The following is a 20,397-nucleotide window of genomic DNA, read 5'->3' on the forward strand; positions in this document are numbered from 1 at the left end:
TCCTTGTGACAATATTTCATTATTGGTGCTGTCCATTTCAATCAATCTAATGGAATCATACAAGCCATCTCCTCCTTGTGACAATATTTCATTATTGGTGCTCTCAATTTCAATCAATGTAGTGGAATCATTCAAGTCATCTCCTTGTGACAATATTTCATTCTTGGTGCTGTCCATTTCAATCAATCTAATGGAATCATACAAGTCATGTCCTCCTTGTGACAATATTTCATTATTGGTGCTCTCAATTTCAATCAATGTAGTGGACAATTCAAAAGAAATTGCCACGGTCTCTTCATTGTGAGCCATTTTATTTTGAAATTGCTTGCTGTAAATTGCAGAAAAAAATAATCACTTTCATTTATCGTTTTTAGTAATACATAATATAAAACTAACTTCATCAAGTATTTAGTATAACAGAAGGACTGCAAATAAATAACAGAAAACATTTTTCAAATTATCTTCAAGTGTACAACATAGTTCCCCTTACAAATTAACAACTCACCTTTTTAAAAGTAGCAGAAGTGTTAGTACTGTGTAAATCAAACACCAGAAATTCACCACCAAAAATTCCTCACAAATGTACCTCAGACAGTAGTATCACAAAATGGCTGTGGTTTCCTCTCATTTGACATATATACATAACCAATTAACTTTCATCACACACAAATACAAAACCAAAGTAACATTTTAATTGGTTCTAAATTTCAACACTTTCAAATGTGTTTTCCCCATGCAATTTTCCATAGGACATTTACATACGTCTACAGCCTGAATGGCTGAACGGAATTACACCAAACTTGGCAAAATGGTACATCAAACCTAAGAGGTCAGGAAGGATCTACTATGCCCCCTTATGGTCATTTCCCCCTTCGCTTTGGCCTCCTCTTGTCTCTCAATCCTACCGAGGGACAAGATGGCGGCCGCTACGGACTGTTTGGAATGTTGACAGACGCCGGAGAACCAATCAGCTTCGCAAAGCTCCGTAACGCGAAAAGTACGCGAAGCGGAGCGCTGTTACAGATATATATCTTTTTTTCAACGTTAATTTCTCAAAATCCACTGGAGCACATATATTGAGACCTAGCAAAGGCACATCGGGCTACCAGTCCCTAATATTTTGCCAAGTTTCGTGCAAATCCATTCAGCCGTTCGATTATTATTATTTTGTTTTTTTTTTGCCCCGCGGGGCCCTTTTAAAACCTCCACATCAAACCTAGGGGGTCAGCGAGGATCTACTATGCCCCCTTATAGTTATTTCCCCCTTTGTTTTGACCTCCTCTTGTCTCTCGATCCTACCGAGAGACAAGATGGCGGCCGCTACGGACTGTTTGGAATGTTGACAGACGCCGGAGAACCAATCAGCTTCGCTTCACAAAGCTCCGTTGCGCGAAAAGTCCGCGAACCAGAGCGCTAACCGGTCCGCTGTTACAGATATATATCTTTTTTTAAACGTTAATTTCTCAAAATCCACTGGAGCACATATATTGAGACCTACAAAAGGCACATCGGGCTACCAGTCCCTACAATTTTGCCAAGTTTCGTGCAAATCCATTCAGCCGTTCGGGCTAAAAGTGAGGCCAACCGCCCTATGGAAAACTCAATGTTAAAAACACGTTTTGGGACCCCCCTTTTTTCTCGGCCCCCACTGGACGAACCCCCCCCAAATTTTCAAGGGCTGCTCAGAAACAAAATGTGCCATTTTCCTGAAAATTTCAGCCGATTCCGTCCACAAACGCCAAAGTTATTAGACATAGAATTTTCAAAAAACCCATAGAGAAAAAATCCTAACTATATATACCTACTGGCGACCGCCAGTAGGTAATATATATATATATATATATATATATATATATATATATATATATATAGCTATCATGTAGATTCGTTGAACTGCACCAAAGGTTTTAGCAAAAAATATATATATATGTATAAAACAAAAAAAAAAAAATATATAAATATATATATGTATGTATATATATATATATATATATATATATATAAATTTTTTTTTTTGCACAAAGGACGCCGCACACAGCAACTTCTTTTTATCGATTTATTTCAGTGCCCAGTCTAACACCAACGCGTTTCAGCCTGACGGCCTTGCTCACGGTAAGTGCAATTACTTTCTTGCAACTGTTTATACTTTCTTTGATTTCTACTATTCCCATAGACTTCTGGGATATGTAGTCCATGTTTACATACAAGAATACACTTTCTGTTAGACAATGTTCTCAAAGTTATTTCATGGGATATTTTTTCGCAATGTATTTCAAAAACAAGTGTGTATTTGATCAGACATGTTTGCAATCTTGTTGCATTTATACATTGATTTATACATACAGAATGCCCTGAAAAAATATCTGCCCTCATAAGAGATAAAGAAAAGAAACATGGAACCATCATGTGAAAGCAAATTGATATGGGTACTATACCATAATGCAGGACATATACATAGATGCAAGTTGCAATGAGCTGGTCTCATATACACAAAAATAGTTGAAAAATGTATAAATGCAGCACTGCTACATGTATGAGAAATGTTATTAATAGCATTTAAATATCAAATTTTGAAAAGATTGCAAACATGTCTGATCAAATACACACTTGTTTTTTAAATACATTGCGAAAAAATATCCCATGAAATAACTTTGAGAACATTGTCTAACAGAAAGTGTATTCTTGTATGTAAACATGGACTACATATCCCAGAAGTCTATGGGAATAGTAGAAATCAAAGTAAGTATAAACAGTTGCAAGAAAGTAATTGCACTTACCGTGAGCAAGGCCGTCAGGCTGAAACGCGTTGGTGTTAGACTGGGCACTGAAATAAATCGATAAAAAGAAGTTGCTGTGTGCGGCGTCCTTTGTGCAAAAAATTGTCTTTTTGGCCATTGGTCTGGCCCAACGCCAGCACCCGCTGTGGAGCGATCCTGTGAGCAGACCACATTGTTTGAAAAAAAAAAAATAAAAAAAATAAATAATATATATATATATATATATATATATATATATATATATATATATATATATATATATATATATATATATATATATATATATATATATATATATATATATATATATTCCAAAAGAACTCCCAACAGCTACCTCCAATCCCACAAGATCGGCGAAGCAGGAGACGGACCACAATTGAGGGTAACAATTCTTTACTGCAGAGAAGGGTCAGATGATAAAGCCAGCAATGACGCGTTTCGGGCCAAACGGACTTGTTCAAATTTTTTGTCACTTGGTGTAAATCACGTCAGCATTTTTAAAGAAATTAGGGTTAAAAAATAGATAGTTCAACATGTTGGTCTTGTGGGAGTCCCGATAGAGAAATTAAATATTTAGAGTAATCTGATAGCTGAGAGGGCTTTTTTTTCCTGTTGGCTATCTAGGTATCATTGGACTTGGCTCAGGAAGGATTATTGTGCACCCCCTCCCCTTAATAAAGAAAGCAGCCCCAGCTGCCATTTTTGTCTCCCGATCCTGCGGGACTCCCGCGGGAGCCTGTAAGTTGCAAGCTTTTTTGGGGGGTTTGGCCCATGGTGGGTCCCTCTGGTTCCCCGCATGGGGACTAGGGGGCAGGCATCCCTCCTTTGCCCTCTTATTTATTTTTTATTTAACACTTCAGGACAGGGGACTAACGGCTTGATTACAAGTCTACTGGTCTTTGACCTCCAGACTCTTGTGGCACAGTGGTGGATATCCTGCCGCCACCATATTACGAGGCGGCCATTCAGACTACTACTGCTGTGCCAGATGCTGGTGGTAGCTCAGCAGGCAGGGGCATACAGTAGGCAAGATGGGACCACTGCAGTTCTCCAATCATAATACAAGTTTCTCCACCGCCAGCCTTTTCATGGCAGTGAGCCTGCCATGAAAAGGCTGGCAATGGGGAAACAAAGCCCTCCACCGCCATGGGGATGCATTCAGGTGGGCATCACATGTGCTCCCTGTTTGCATGCACCCCAAGTTTCAGCACGTCATGGACTTCACAGTCCATGCCGTCCTGGAACTGCTTTCACGTTCGCATTGTGGTGCCCATTTACAGGGCACCGCCATGGGAAAGGCAAAAGAAAAGCCCACCAGACACACGTTGAACTTGTAATCTGGCAGAGAGGCCATGAATGGCTTTGGCGGTGCTGTGCCAGTGCAGCTCCGCCAAAGTCGGAATCAGGCCCTAAGTCCCTGAGTCCTGTAATGCCTGCCAGCAATATTTTTTAGAGCAATCGCGGGAGTCTGGCTCCCGCAGGCGCAAATTGGCCCAAGGGAAAAAAAGGTCCCTAGGCCAATCAGAACACTCTATTTTTAATTTGGCACTCCCGCAAGAGTCTCTACAGCCTATTGCACGCCCAATCCTCCATATATATATATATAAACAGATTTACACCAAATCACAAAGAGCACAATCTACCTTCCTGCCTGATTTGGTGTAATTTTGTTCAGCAGTTTTTGCTGTAGCCCTGTCTAAAGAAGTCTATAGAAAATACATGGATATTTTGTGTTTTTGGCCCCCCTTTATTCTGTACCCAAGGGGTCCCAAATGAAATTTACATAGAGATTTTTGAACAGTACACCATCTCAAACAGCAACACCAAATTACAACAAATTTGACAGAAAACTTGATTATTATGCAGAAAGTGTGCTTTTTGTGATTTGGTGAAGATCATTTCATTAGTTTTTGAGAAATTATAGTTCAAAATGTATGTACAGATTGATGGCTGGGTACATGGGACTCCTGCAGGAGTCCCCTGCACAAGTAACATTAAATAGTAGAGTGATATGATTAGCTGATGGGGCTCTTTACCACTTCACCTTCATGCTACTGTGGAAGCAAAAAGCTTATGCAAGACCTGTTGAAGCTTGTGCTCTAATTGGCTGGCTGCAACAAGTAGAAAAATGTTGTGGCCTCCATTACAGGACTCAGGTACTCGGTTCCAGTAACCTTAAAATCAAAATAAAATAAGAAGTAAGTGACTGGGTTTAAAAGATACTGAGACGAACCAACTGTAATTCGCAAAGCAGACTTTAGCCATCTGAAGGCCCGCTTTTTGGCTTTAACTAAATGATAGCTATATAACCACTAACAGTTCTCTCCCATACCATCAATCACACAGAGACTTACTCACCCAAACAGTCACACACACACCCACTTACTTACTCATACTAATAGTAATATGTACTTACTCACCTATACAGTTAGTGACAGAAGCACACACTCATCCAAATAGTCAAGCATATTCACTCACTCACACATACAGTCACTTATATACTCACCTATACTGCCTTTCAAATACCCAGTTACACACTCATACTGACACAGCCATACACACTCACTCACCCAGCTTCTCACATGCACTCAGTACCCCACACAGCCACTTACTCTCCACACACACAAACAACCATAGAGGTAGCCAGACAACCAATGAGTCAACCATATAGCCATTCACATACCCACTAACACACTCGTACACCCACTTAGACTTCAACTGACAAACTGATACACACATTCCCACAACCAGTCACTCACCCATACATTCACTAAGACACGTAATCACACTTTTATAGTCAGTCACGCACCCACTGAGTCATTCATACAGACAGTCATGCACCCACGGATTCACCAATACACCTTAGTATATATATTTAACAATCATAAACTTTTTAAAAACAGTCACTGGACGATGTCATCAGTGATGTCATTTGAGATGTCATCAGTGAATGCACTGACCATGTCATCAGTGATTTCCTTAGTTATGTAACTGACCATGTCATGAGTGATGAAATATGTGAGGTCATAAGCAGTGCATTGCGGGGCACAAGTTATAGTTAACTCAGGTAACTATAACAGCTTAATTTCTCTGGTTTCGTATGAGTAAAATCTGACTCTAACTATAATGTCCATGTGATACTTATTTTTTAGTGAATTTTTAAGATTTATTAAATGCTAATTCCTAACTATAAAGTCACTGTAACATTTGCTTTAGTTTAGTGACTTTCCAAGGTTTTTTAACTAGCAGTCACTTTTGCAGAGAGTGGTGGAGAAAGGGGGCTGAGCCTCCGACCAGCTCTCAGGACTTTCACTATGTAGGACTTACAGCAGGTACCAGGAGGACTTCTTGGCCCCCAAGGTCATTCTAGAGCCAAGGGGACTTTATCCCCCTACTAGTAGTTCGCCGGAAGGCACATTTACAGAGTGGTGAAGAAAGGGGGCATGGCCTCAGATAACTTCTCGTGCAAAACAAACTACCTCTGACACCATAGATCCAAATTTTCTTTTTTACCAGTGGATTTTTTATTTATCCCCGGATTATAGTTGAATATAAGGAACTTTTTTGTTTACTTTACCCAAAACACATTCACCCTATGCAGGACTAGCTAGACAAAGAAAACATACTTTATGTACATCTAGACATTATTTACAATACCCAAACATCTATACAATTTACCAACATGAAACATATTGATGCTATCAGGCACCAAAGACTGTATAATTCATCAGGCCAATAATAGTCCAATTCCTTTTTTAGTGGACAGTACAACTCCTTTTTCAATGGACAATACAGGGACACCTCTCATTAATGTCTTCAAAGTACATTAGTGTTTTGTGCCAAGAGGAGGTCGCACCAATGTCTTGAACCTAGTATAGGGCCTTACGCCGTAGGCTCTATTGTGTCCGAAACTGGGACCAAAATCGGTGCTAGGATCTTGAGCGAACCTCTCAGAGACAGGTAACCAACGCGTTTCGACCTTCTAGCTGGCACTTCTTAAAGTGAAGGTCTTCATCAGGGTAAATCTTTCTCAAGGAGGACTTGTAGTACATGTGTGATTAAAAATCAGCAGCTAGTGAAACGCTATTTATATATCTAATATTTACAGACAAGTGCAATTGGATAGCTGGAGCATTACATACCAAATGTAGTTTTTTTCTTGACTTTTCAGGGGCGAGGAATTCCTTTATGGTACAATCAGGGGGATGCATAGGCTGGAAAAAAACATTATAATGCATGGGCATTATCCCTGATGTATATGCGCCACATGGATGCGCTTTGCTACTTGTGTAAATTATAAATATTAGTAATTACTGGTGTTTATTGAGACTGCCCCGGAGAGAGGAAAAGTTGTGTAAGGTGTCTTAAATCAAGGGATTACTGTCTTCGTGGTTACTCGAAGAGGTCCCCAGGTGTGTGCACAAAGTGAGATGGCGCATAGTCATAGTGATTTCTCACACCCGCAGTGTGCATGCGAACAGAGAGTATCGTGTGTCACCTCAGTGATTGACCATAAGACATACAGCAGGGAAACGGCAAGTCATAGTCTTTTACAAAGCATGCATTATGCATGCGAGCAAACGTAATCGCATTTCGCCTTAGTGATTGCCCATGGCACATACAGCAGGAATGTACCTGTGCTTAGTTGCAAGTACTTCAGGACCCCACACGCGGCTCGTGTTCTCCGGGGGGGCGAGGTTTCTTGTTTCGGTACCTGAAAGCTGATCCTGGCTTCACGCTCACCTTTGTGAAGCGGCACAGCAAATATCTCCCTACGTAGGAAAGGAGCTCCAATGTTTGCGTAGCTGTGGGCACCTTTTTTAACAAATCCCCATCCTTCAGCGTTCATGGAGGTGCTTCCATAGAACTAGTTGTGCCTGACTTTATCCTAGTTCCAGTTCCTGCGTTTGGAGCTGGACCTTCTTAAATGAGACACGTACTAATGTTCGAATGTGCCTCGGGCTCAGACTTTCGTTGGCAGCCGAATTCTTGGACGCTTGGTGTCCCAAATACTCATGAAGCGGCAGTCATGTTTTAGTTAAGAAGTAAAGAAAGCCAATCTACGTGTCTTCACTATAAATGCCATAAGTTCCCTAAGTAGCGCCCTATTAGAATTCTGTCTCTAAAACCTAAGGGGGGAAAGAGGAAAGAAGAACCATTGTCATAGTTTGATCATACACAGTGGTTTATCTCACTCATTTTGTTCAGTCCGTTATTGATTGTGTTTAGGTACATAATAGTTTTGGCTTCAAATCGAGAAAAGAGATTATCGATGTTGTTGCCAGACACATGTTTTAGTATTGTCCATTTTAAGTCGTTGGAGGCGTGTTGATATTCCATACAATGTGTTACCATTGGTGCAGTTGTAATTTTGCATCTAATTCTTGAACGATGTGTGATTCTCTTCTTTATGGCTTGGGTCATTTTTCCAACATATGCTTTCGGACATGGACACACCTCACAGTATATTACGTTGTGCATATTACAGTTAGTGAACGCTTCATGTTTCACAAACTTGTGTCCATATGTAAACATAGAGCCTTCTATTGTGCTGTCACAAGAGGAACAATTACCACATTTTCTGTGTCCTTTGATAGGTGGTTATGAAAGTAAAGTTCGAAGTATCTGGGTATTTTTTCTCTCTGAGGTATCGGCCCGTACCAGTTTGTCCTTTATACTTCTGTTTTTATTCAGTGCGAAGATCGAAAGATCTTTCAGTGGTTCCAGTGCTTTTACTGTGGCCCAATTTTTTCGCACTATTTTCTTCACGTCTTTAGTGCACCCCGAAAATGTGGTTACACATACCAGGGGGACATTTTCATTTCTTTCTTTCGGTATAAGAAGTGTTTCCCTGGGAGTGTACCAGGCTCTTTTAATAGCCCTCTTCAGGAGTTTTCTCGGGTAACCGCATTCCACCAGTTTCTCCATAAGTACTTTCGCGTTCTCAAAATAATCATCCTTTTTCATACAATTGTGTCTTGTTCTTAAAAACTGATAAACGGCAAATTTTCCTGAAGGTTCCGTTGGTGAAAACTTGAAAAGTGAAGTATGGTGTTTCTATCAGTTTTTTTCTTGTAGAGGATTGTATACAGAAGCCCTTCTTCGTGTTTTATCATCAAGTCCAGAAAGTTCATCTCGGTTTTATTATAGTTAATTGTGAACTGGATATCTTTGTTCCTATTGTTGACCCAATTTAGGAATTCCATGATTATTTCTCTTGAGCCTCTCCATAGCAAAAAAACATCGTCAATGTAACGGTACCACATTTTCATATGGATTATTACTGTAAATCCATCTGTGCCTTAAATAGAGCCATAAACATTATTACCATTTCAGGCACAAAAGGACAGCCCATTGCGGCTCCTTTTATTTCTACATATTGGGATCCGTTGAAATGGAAAAAAATATATTTTAGAGATATTTTAGCCATTTGACGTAAAAAAGTAGTCGGCACATTGTGGGGACGTACACATTTCTCCAAGAAGAATTCAATAGCTTCCTACCCTGCTTCTTGCGGGATGTTTGGATATAAGCTAACGTCTAGCGTAACTAGACATTCCTCTTCTTTTTCAAACAGTTGCCCCTCCGGTAGTGTGATGGCCTGTATCATGTCTTAGCTGGTAGTATCTCCTACCAGAGGTTTTAGGAAGGTAGCCACGTATTTAGCTGGTCTTTCTAGGATGGAATTCACTCCTGAGATAATTGGTCTTCCGAGAGGATTCTGAATATCCTTGTGGACCTTTGGTAGGACGTATATAATTGGCGTCCTAGGGTTATCATTATTCAGATACTGTGCTTCTTTTTTAGACAACCATCCTTCCGTTTCTCCAACGGTGATACGGTTATTAAGTTTAGTTTTAATCAAGTTAGTAAAATCTTGATCTGAACGTTTGTAGTGTTCTTCTTGGGACAACTGTTGTGCAACTTCTGATTCCTATTTGTCACGTTGTAGAATGACAATAGCACCACCCTTGTCTGCAGGCTTTATTATTGTCTCTTCATTTTCCATTAGTTTATCCAAGGCTGTATTCTCATTTTTTGACAAGTTCCATTTGGTGTAGATTTTCTTTTTATCTAGTGTGTTTAGATCTCTCATTACGTTCTTTTTGAATTCGAGCAATTCAATGGGCATTGAATCAGAGGCAGGGAGGAGCGTCGAGGGGTGCCTGAGCCCCGAATAGTTGATAGTCGTGGTCACTTGTTTGTTTGAAAAGAAGACTTTCAGCCTAATTTTTCTGAAAAGTTGTAGTATCTCCAGCTTAGTTTGGCCAATGTCTGGTTTAACTGTAGGTATGAAAGACAACCCTTTCTGGAGCACTGTTGTTTCTTCTTGTGATTAGGTATAGTTAGACAGATTATAGATAGAATTCTTCTCCTCTTCTACATTGATATACTTTCCTCCGAGTCGTGATCTCCCCTTGGTATTGTTGAGGAGGAGGTGGGCCATTGTACCACTGTGCTGGTCTTGTTCTTCCTGTTGGCCGTCTGTGTTCTCGCTCTAAAAAAGACCCCAGTTGGTAAAATTGTCTAGGTTTGTTTCCAAAGTTACTGGTTGAAGGTTCCGAGTCACTTGAATGATCTGAATACAAAGAGGCATCAGAGAATGTGGTGTATTGTCTCCTGCTTCTGCCGCCATAAGTGCGGAGCATACCAACATTGGCAGGCTGTTTATAATATTCCTTATCGAGGTACGGATAGGTCTTCTTTTCTGTAAAATTACTGATATCTTTCTGAAGTTTTGATCGCTTTAAATCCTCTGTATTCTCTTTAAAGATTTCGTCCTCTTTTTCAATTTTAGCCAAGAGTGCCTGGGCGTTCTGAACTGCTGTGTTGTTTAGAAAATGTTCTTCCAATTCTTTTATCAGTTTTAGTTCTTTTAGGCACAATCACTCCGCTGTCTTAATAGAGTGAAACATCGAGTCTCGCGAACATTTTGTCCCTACATGGCTGAATCCATCTAGGCACTCTGGTTGGTCTGTAAATATTACTGGAACATTTGTCACTTGGAGACCAGCTGGTATAGTGCCTCCTCAGACAACTTCTCAGCAGTCCTGCTGTGTGGTGCTTACTGGAGGTAACAGGAGGGGTAGTTGGCCCACAAGGATGTCCTTGGGGGCTAACTACCCCTCTAATTACCTCCAGTAAGTCCCATACAGCAGGATTGCTGAAATTTGATAGCAGGCCACTCCCCCTTTCCCCACCACTCTGCAAACACACCTCCTGACCCACTACTAGTAGTAGGGGACTTCCTCCCTCATCCAGGAGCACACCAGGTAGGGCATTTACAGCGTAGTGGAGAAAGGGGGTGGGGCCTCCAGCGAGTTGCAGCTTTTAAAAGATGTTTACATATTTTTGAGGAAGGAGGGCCCTGTGGCACCCCTTCTCTTGACCATTTTGTTCCCCGGGGACCCCGTCGCCCGGGGCATGCCCCTTAAAAAAAATGGAAGGGGGCGGCACCCCCTGCTGATGTTAGCCCTGGGGACCCCATCTCATGGAGCCCGCCTCTATTTGTATTTTTTTTAATTTCACACTGAGGGGGCCAGGCCCCAGGGCCCAAATCCCTCCCGGGTGTAACCAATGTTTTTTTAAATAATAAATAGAAGGGGGCCACATGGCTCCCCTCCCAAAGCTGATTTCAGCCATGGGGACCCAAGACCCCAGGAGCAGGCCTATATTTTTAATATATTTTTTGTTAAAAGGGAGTGGGGCCACATGGTCCTCCTTCCAAGGCTGATTTTGGCTCCGGGGACCCCATCCCCCGGGGCCAGGCCTTTATTTTTAAAGGGAGGGGGCCATGTAGCCCTTTTCCCAGGCCTAATTTGGCTCCAGTGACCCCATTCCCCAGGGCAGGCCTTGAACAACTTTTTTTTATGGGGTCGGGGGGTATGGAGTTCCCCCTCCCAGCCTGATATTGCCCCAGGGACCCCATCCCTGGGGCATGGCTTCTTGTTAGGGACCATAGGGGAAGCCTCAAGGCCCCAGCAGACCCTACCGGCTCCCCGCCTCCTGTGGGAGCTGGCATTGCTTTTGTGGTGGTGGTTCCCCACGTTTAATTATATTAGTGGTGGCATTGCCCTGGGCTGTGTGGGGGGGGGGGGGCTTGAGCCCCCGCACATTATTTTTACATATGGCCCCAGGGAAGTGCTGGTCCCCGGGGCTTCGGGGGGCCACATGGTCGCCACATTTCAGTATACGCGCCCCAGGGAAATGGTGGTCCTCGGGGCTGCGTACGGGGGTTAGAGTCCCCCACACATTATTTTAAACATACTCTGGGGTGGTGGTGTTCCCCCAGGCTGTGGAGGGACTGCGTGGTCTCTGCATTTCAGTAAATTAGCCCCAGGGAGGTGGCGGTCCCTAGCGCTTTTTCGGGGGCTGGATCCCCCCATGCATTATCTTTTTAATATAGTCCCGTGGAGGTGGCGGTCCTGGGGGCAGCTGGGGTTGCATGGCCCCCATGCATTTCAGTGATTCAGCCCCGGGGAGATGGCGGTCCCCAGGGCTACAGGCTCAGCGGGATTTGTCCCACCCAGGGGTATATTTAAATGAAGCGCGGCAACCTGCGCTTCATTTAAATATGGGGAGGGAGGGCCGGAAGAGTGAGTGACGGCAAGTGCCCGTCGTGTTGGGTAGGTGGAGGTGAACAGAGAAGTTATTTACAAAAAAGAAAAAGGGAAGTTATTTACAGTAAAATGCAGGCTAAGTTAGGTTGCTGGGGCAGGAGGGGTTTCATGTATACATGATGAGGGAAAAAACTTTAATCATGGTAGGAGGTAAAGGAGGAAAAATCAAAAGGGTATCTACCCATTCTTGGGAGGTCTAGTGACCCTAGCAGGTACGAGGCCTTACGTGAAAGTTCTCCAACCTGCTGACACTGTGTTGCGGTGGAGACCCCTCCCCGCCACACAGCATGAACAGAGAAACCATGTATCACTTATACAAGGCGAAGCAGAGTCCAGATATCTAAGTTGTACTCATACAATGTGGACTGAGAGTTCCTCGTCCTCATTAAGACCGAAGGGGTTCTTGGTGTCGAGGAGCAAGATGTACCTAGACTGCAGCACTCGCAGTTGTTTCTCCCCGTTCCCCCCTTGGGGACTTGCTGCCACCCTGTCAACACCAAAGAAAGATAGACTATTGGCATTTTTATCATGATGTTTTAACCAATGTTTAGCAGTGGAGTAACTCAGATCACAATGTTTGATCGCCCTGATGTGTTCAAGGATTCTCTTCTTCACAGGGAAGATCGTGCTTCCTACGTACATTTTACCACATGGACAAACAATGGCATATACACAATAATCAGAGTTACAGTTTATGAATCTGGATATGTCGCCTGTTTTGCCGGTAGGCAAGGGGTATGGTCTTCTGTTTTTACTTGTGCTACAGGCCTTGTACCTGCCGCACTTGAAGAAACTCTGTTGTTTACTCCCACCCATGTAGTTGTTAACTAACATGTCTATCAGGGATCTAGATTTTCGGTAGGACACCAAGGGGACTTTGCTGACTGTCGCTCCTATTTTCGGGTCATTCTTAACAATATGCCAATGTTTCCTCAGAGTTTCCCGGACCCTGTGTGATTCAACGTTGTACTCTGTTATCAATCGGATCTCACTCCCTCCCTCTTTGGGTCCTGGTCTTTTTACTACCAGGGAAGCCCTATCTCTGGATTCTGCTCTTTTGGTCGCTGCACTTAAGATTCTATCGGGATAGCCTCGCTTCCTGAATCTGTGGGTCATGACCTTTCTCTCCTTTTCATAACTCATCTCAGTGTTGCAATTGCGTTTAGCCCTTATGAGATCCCCATACGGATGCTCCATTTCAGTTTAGGGGGGTGATGGCTGTTGGCATGGAGGAGGCTGTTCCCCGCTGTGGCTTACCTATGTAAGGAGGTAGATAGGTTCCCATTTTCCACCCTCACATGCACACCCTCACATGCACATCTAGGAAATCCATTTCCCCTTTGTCAATCTTGTGTGTGAAGCGTAGGCTGACTTTGTTGGAGTTCAGTCACGTGAGGAACTGGTCTAGTTCAGGTTTGCTACCCCCTTAAATCATAAAAACATCATCGATGTAGCGGGTCCAGAAGACCACATGTTGCGTCAGATGTTCATTCGCATCGCTCCACACAATCTGTTCCTCCCACCATCCCATCATCATGCATGCGTAGCTTGGCGCAAAGCATATATATATCTATTACCTACTGGCGGTCGCCAGTAGGTAGTTATAGTTAGAACCTAGTTTCATATGAAATCCGCAACATTCTATTTGGAATAACTTTGGCGCGGGTAAATGAATCTTCGCAAAATTCTCCAAGAAAATGGCCTGCTCCGCTCCTTCCCTGAAAGTTTGGGGGTGATTCGTCAAGCGGGGGCCGAGAAAAAAGGGGGGTCCCAAAACGTGTTTTCCCCATGCAATTTTCCATAGGGACATTTAGGATGGGCTACAGCCCGAACTGCTGAACAGAATTACACCAAATTTGGCAGAGAGGTAGAGTTTAGTTCGCAGATGACACTTTTTGTTAAATGGTGTAAATCCGTGCAGTAGTTCCTTAGAAAATCAAAAGTAAAATCATAGATATATCTATAGACGAAGTAAAAATGTTGTAATTTTTTTTTTTTAAATTGCGGGATGCACGTAGGATACGCGTATGGCATGCAATTAAAAAAGAAAAACCTAAAGCCCGATTTAGTGCTAATTAGCCCGGGGGGAATGTAGTTTATTATCAAGGAGGGCCCCGGGGACCACTACCCCCCGGGGCTTTTTTAAAAATATATGTGCGGAGGGGGCTCATGCCCCCCGCAGTAAATGTAAATGTATATGTGTGGGGGGGGCTCTTAGGTCCCCCCAAACCCTGGGTACCTCCTCTCCCCGGGGCTTCAAAACATTAATTGAGGGGGGCTCTGAGGTCCCTTCAGCCCGGGGAGCGCCACCCTCTGGGGCTTTAAAATATTAATTGAGGGGGATCTCTGAGGTCCCCCAAGCCCCGGGAACCGCCACCCCCGGGGCTTTAAAATATGAATTGAGGCGGGGTCTGAGGCCCCCCCCAGTCCCGGGGAGCGACACCCCCTGCGGCTTTAAACTATTAATTCGGGGGCTCTGAGGCCTCCCCAGCTCCGGGGACCGCTACCCCAGGGCTTCTTGAAAGTGTTGGATGGGGGCCGCGTGGCCCCCCTCCTGGAGCCCAAGATGGACCTGTGTACCGCCACCCCCCAGGGCCAGCTCCTACAGTGTCCCGGAGTGCACAGCCCTGGGACACTGCAGTTTGCAATGTCAGGGCGGGAGCCTCGCGGCTCCTACCCTGTCATTGGAAACTGCTTTCCTATTAGGAAGAGAGAGCAGGTTAAACCGCTCTCTCTTCCAAATAGGAAAGCAGATTGCTTTTTCTCAGGGGGAGCAGCATGTTAGTTGTTCTCCCTGAGGAAAAGCAATGCCGGCTCCAGAAGGACGCGGGGAGCCGGCTGGGACCGTGGGACCTTGGGGGCATTGGGGCTCCCTCTACTGTCCCCAACATTTCATGTAAGCCCCGGGGGCTATTTTGTTTTTAACGGTAAAATAGTACGCTCTTCAAAGCCCCGGGGACCACCACTGCCCGGGGCTTTATGTATTGTGGGAGGGACGGATTTTGCAATGTTCCGGGGTGCCCATCTCGCCCTCCCATAGCAAGGAAATATTTTTTCTCTTTCAAAATCTAAATCAGATTGCTTTTCTACATGGGGAGCTGCATGTTAGTAGTTCCTGCTGTGGAAAAGTAATGCCGGCTCCCAAATGCATAGAAGGTGTGCACCAAAGGTGCTGGAGTTGCGCACTATACAGATTATGAGTTGTGCATCCAGGGCGTGCACAACAGGGGGCTGCACTGAGCTGGGTGCACAACTTTTACTTTTTCTGTTAAAAAATAGCTCCTATCAGAACTTTCTAATATTCCTGGGGATAGTATCCCCCGGGTCTTATAAAGAAATGTTGGGGACCGTGAGGGGAACCACTATGCCCCCACGGTCCGGCATTCCACGTTCTTTGGGAGCCGGCATTGCTTTTAAACATGGGGAGATGCTATCTTGCATGTGGAAATGCAATCTTGTTTGGATTTTGAAAGTGAGAACAGATTTCACTGCTCTGTCTTTCAAAATTCAAACTAAGTTTGTTATGGGAGGGCAGGAGCGGGGAGACTTCCGCCCTCTCATAGCAAACAGCAGTGTCCCACGGGTAGGCACCCCGGGATACTGCAGGAACGGGCTCTGGGCTTGGGGGTCTCCAGGGCTCTCGAGGGCACCAGGCGGAGGGCCACGCAGCCCTCCTCACACAATACAGAAATCTCTTGGGGGTGGTTGTTCCCAGGGTTTGAGGGGCGTCATTGAGGCCCACACACTTTTAATTTTGTAGGGGGTGGGGGCCTTGGACGCGAAAGTGGCGCAAGGGGGTTGTAAATCTGGTATTGTGTTTTGTTTTACTATGCTTTCCTTTCTGTCTTGTAGAGGATCCAGGGTAAATATAATGTTTTTTGTACAGCCAGTACCTTTCAACCCTACCCCCAAATGGCTTTCTGTCTGTTACCATAGTAACAGTTCATGGAACACTTACGTGAGCACAGAGGTTAGAAGTTCACCACACTATGTTGCTAATGGTGTTGTACTTTTAAAGTTTTGGATTAGGACCTTTAGTTGTAGCTATAGAGTCTGGTACAGATCTGGTAACGAGTTAGTCTCAGAATTATACTTCAAATTATAAATATCATTTCTATTGGGGACCGCTACCCCCCCCCCCAAAAAAAAAGTATATATGTTTTTTAATTAACTTTTATTGAAACAACAATAAATAACTGGAAACGTAACCTAAAGATAACAATACAATAAAGACCTAGAAACATAACTTTAATAAAACAGTATAATAAACAAAATATTCATAGCTCACCTTTTGCCTCTCTTGTGTGTCTAAGCATGTGCTGGTTCATAGTCTACCCTCCAGTTTGGTGATCTGAAAGATAGAATATAGACTTTGTAATAGCATAGTACATACAACTGCACACGTATATTTGCTCTTTATTTATTTGTATATATTTTTTTTACTTCCACTGTAAGGAGGTGTTTGTGCGCTGTTTTTCTTCCAAAGTAGTACATTACATACACTCCCACTGCATAGCGGTGAGTTCTAGATATTGCAGAGCAGATTTACAAGCTCCCTGCGCCACCAGTACGTCACTTTTTGTGACGTACTGTTGGCGCAGGGGACTCCTCTAGATTTACGAGAGGCCACCTTGTGTGACTTTTCCTCTCCTTGTAAATATGGCCCCTTCACATGCAGCACTTTGCGGTGAAGGGGCGTTCCATGGGTGTTGCTGTGGGTATTCCCACGCAACACCCATGAAACAAGACACATTGTCCAGATTTACGAGAAATCGTAAATCTGGAGATGCGCCTGAATGCTACATCACCCTAGAGGTGTCGTAGCAAGGCGTAACGAGGACAAATGTTTTCTTTTGTCCTCGGTTTTTTTCCTCTTTCAATGCGTGCTGCATTCTACGCACGCGTTGAAAGAGGAAAAAAGCCTTTAGTGATTGTTTTTGTGCAGGAAGGTGCCTCTTCCTGCACATAAACAAACTCCCCTTGGCGCAGGCATCCTTGCACCATGGTGCAAGGGTGCCTACACCGGCGTATAGAAACTGCTTGTGCGCCAGCAGAGGGGAGAGCACAGGAATGCAACATATTCTTGTAAATATGTTGCTTTCCTACGCTCTCAAAGTGATGTCACGTGGTGCAGCCAAACGGCTTCCGGTGCCACGCTGCGGCACTTTCATCTCATTGACTCGCAGAGTCTGGAGGTGAGTGTTTTTCTTAAGAAGTCAGAGGCAGATTTACAAGCTCCTTGTGCTACTTTTCCCATGTTAAAGGTGACACAAAAGTGGCGCAAGAAGCTTGTAGATCAGTTCGTCAGACTGTTGTAACCTATCTATTCTCACTGCTCGGAGGTAATTGTATATTTCTACGTAGTGAATGTGCTGGACACTACCCACTCTCTCCTTTCACAGATAACTTGTTATTGTTTCGGAAACAAGCTTCTTTGCTCACCTAGTGCCATTGGCGTGATTCAATGAGGGTGCACTACGTGTCGAAGCAGGCTTCACTGTGGCCAACAGAGTTCACTACTTGTACTTAGGTACGGTTGTGCACGGCTGAGTGGACAGCTGCGACCATAACTTTAAAATAGAAAGAGGAACGATGTGAGAGAAAGTGAGAAAGAGAAAGAGAGAAAAAACAACATTAAAACGTGGGAGAGAGAAAGTTATAGATGGAACAGTTAATACTGGAGAAAATACTCGTAGCTCACCTTTTGCCTCCGTTGTGTCCAAGCATGTGGTAGTTCATACTGCACCCTCCAAATTAGTGATCGGAAAGATAGTATAAAGAGTTAGTAATAGTATAGTCCCAATTTCTCCTTTGACTGATGACTTGTTGTTCTTTCGGAAACAAGCTTCTTTGCTCAACTTGTGCCATTGGTGTGATTCAAAGAGGGTGCACTACGTGTCGAAGCAGCTTTCTCAGAAGTTGTTACGATGGCCACGCATCATCGCAGAATCCTCGAACATTGAGTTTTAGAAGTGTTGGGGGGGACGCCAATTTGTGAAACACAACCTGTAAGATAAAAAGGAAGTTAACATTGTGTGTAATTTTTTTATCAAAGGAAAGAGGAACTGACAGAGTGACTGCAAAGAATAGTCGCAGCTCAACTTTCTGTCACCAGTGTGTTTTTCACCACGTGCTGAGACATAATGCACCCTGAAGCTCTACATCTAAAAGATAGTAAAAGAAAGATGTTATGATTGGTAATTGTTACTATCTTAATGTGGAGTTGGATAACATCGCCCTTTCACACACGTTCCTTCTCACATTTATAAGAACTATTTGTATAGTTTATATTCCGGATGTTTGAGCGATTATAAAAATGTCCCTGCTATTGGAAAAAAAATATATACATGTAATTTGATACACTATATAGGACTGCGTTTTTCTAAATCGCTGCGTCGTTTTTGTATCCAGTTTGCTACAGCCCTTCGACTCCCTCTGATGCGTACCCAGGACTCACTGCTCACCTTTTTATGGATAGGACACCTTCTACATCATGCAGTCCCGCTCTGCCACTAAGAAGTCTCACATATGGTGCAGAGTCTTGATATCTCTATGGCTAACAACATACTCGTGCTCCCATCATCATCATCACAGGTTCTTCACTCGCTCAGTGCTTCGGGTACCACTTACTCAGTGACCAAAGAGGCCATGCACATGGTAGTGGGCCCCTTTGTTCGGTAGTTTGGGCCTACATGAAGCGTGCAAACCACCAGGACGGGCCAAAACAGTGCTTGCGATGGGAGCAACTCTAAAATGGCATACAGCAAGTACGCCCCCATCTTTTTTATAGGTAGGGTCACGTGTGTAGTGACGTATGTGCTGGATGGGTGTGGTGTGGGTGTATACCAGCCATGAGGGAGTGTGTGTGCCGATCTGACAACTAGACCTGGAACTAAGAAATCACTACAATGGAAATCTGGGCCACGTAGTGTTGTTGTTTTTTCCTGGTAGCGGAGTGGGCTGTACTAACGTTTTCAGCCTTGATTAATTTACCACCACCCCCCGGAGCTTTTAAATGTTGGGAGGGGGGCCGCGCAGATCCGGGACACTGCAGGAGCTGGCCCTGGGGCGTGGCAGTCTCCAGGGTCTTTGAGGGCTCTAGGCATAGGGACACGCAGTCTGCCTCACACAATACACTAAAAAAGAGGAGAAAGTGATGAGAGATGATTTGTGACGTGTTTAGGCTTGAGAGCCTGGATAATCATTGAATGGGGTCTGGCAGTGAAGTGCGTAGTTATTCTGGAAGAAGTCTTTCAGGGTCTTGCGAAAGCAAGTCATCTTTAATAATTGCCTCTCGCTGTGTGTACTTGCAAGGTTATCTGATTTGCTCGTATGTTAAAAAAAGATACTTTCAACACCTCTTTTTGATTGGTTGTGAAGCATTGTAAGAAGATGTATTAGGGACCAATACCTTTCCTTGCGCAGATTTTGGAAAACATTTGATTGGCTGTTGTGTGGTTAAGTGTACCTTCCTCATGCTAATTTTGATTGGCTTTTTTTTTCTATGTGACGTTACGATACACTCACCATGTATGTAGCACATTTTGTGACGCACTTTATTTTACAATGCTTTTCAAAAACTAGTTGTGGTAGGGTGTTTTTAACTTAAAGTGTGTAGTCTGCTTACAAGTTTGTTGACTGTAAAGGTATTTCAAAATATGCACAAGTTTTCAAAATATTTTTATTGAGTCTTTTATAATCATCTTACAGGATGAAATGCAATTTTTTTTTTTTCATTCATTGGTATCACCCGTTGGACCACAATTCTTTTATTTTATCATAAGCAGTCATTTATTAAGTTTACATTATATAAGTATTGCCCATCATTTTTTTTTAATGTTTTGGCTTTTTTTGCTTTCATTTAAAGTAGAATAGAAGTGCTACGACAAACACTCCCTCACTCCTCCCACTTTTAAGTCACGTTTTTCAGTTGACAGGTGTTCTCATTTGCACTGTTTTAGTGTGTCACGTGTTTATGTAAACGTGCCTCTTTCTATACT

The 20,397-nt window shown here is 43.5% G+C and overlaps 1 protein-coding gene across 1 annotated transcript in view; it reads left to right on the forward strand.

Annotated features, from left to right (window-relative positions):
* SEL1L3 (SEL1L family member 3) overlaps nt 1-20,397 on the forward strand; it is a 684,155-nt gene that overhangs the window by 340,846 nt on the left and 322,912 nt on the right. The window lies entirely within an intron of this gene.

The sequence above is a fragment of the Lissotriton helveticus genome, chromosome 2_2 (assembly GCF_964261635.1).
Source record: "Lissotriton helveticus chromosome 2_2, aLisHel1.1, whole genome shotgun sequence".
NCBI classification, from domain to species: Eukaryota; Metazoa; Chordata; class Amphibia; order Caudata; family Salamandridae; genus Lissotriton; species Lissotriton helveticus.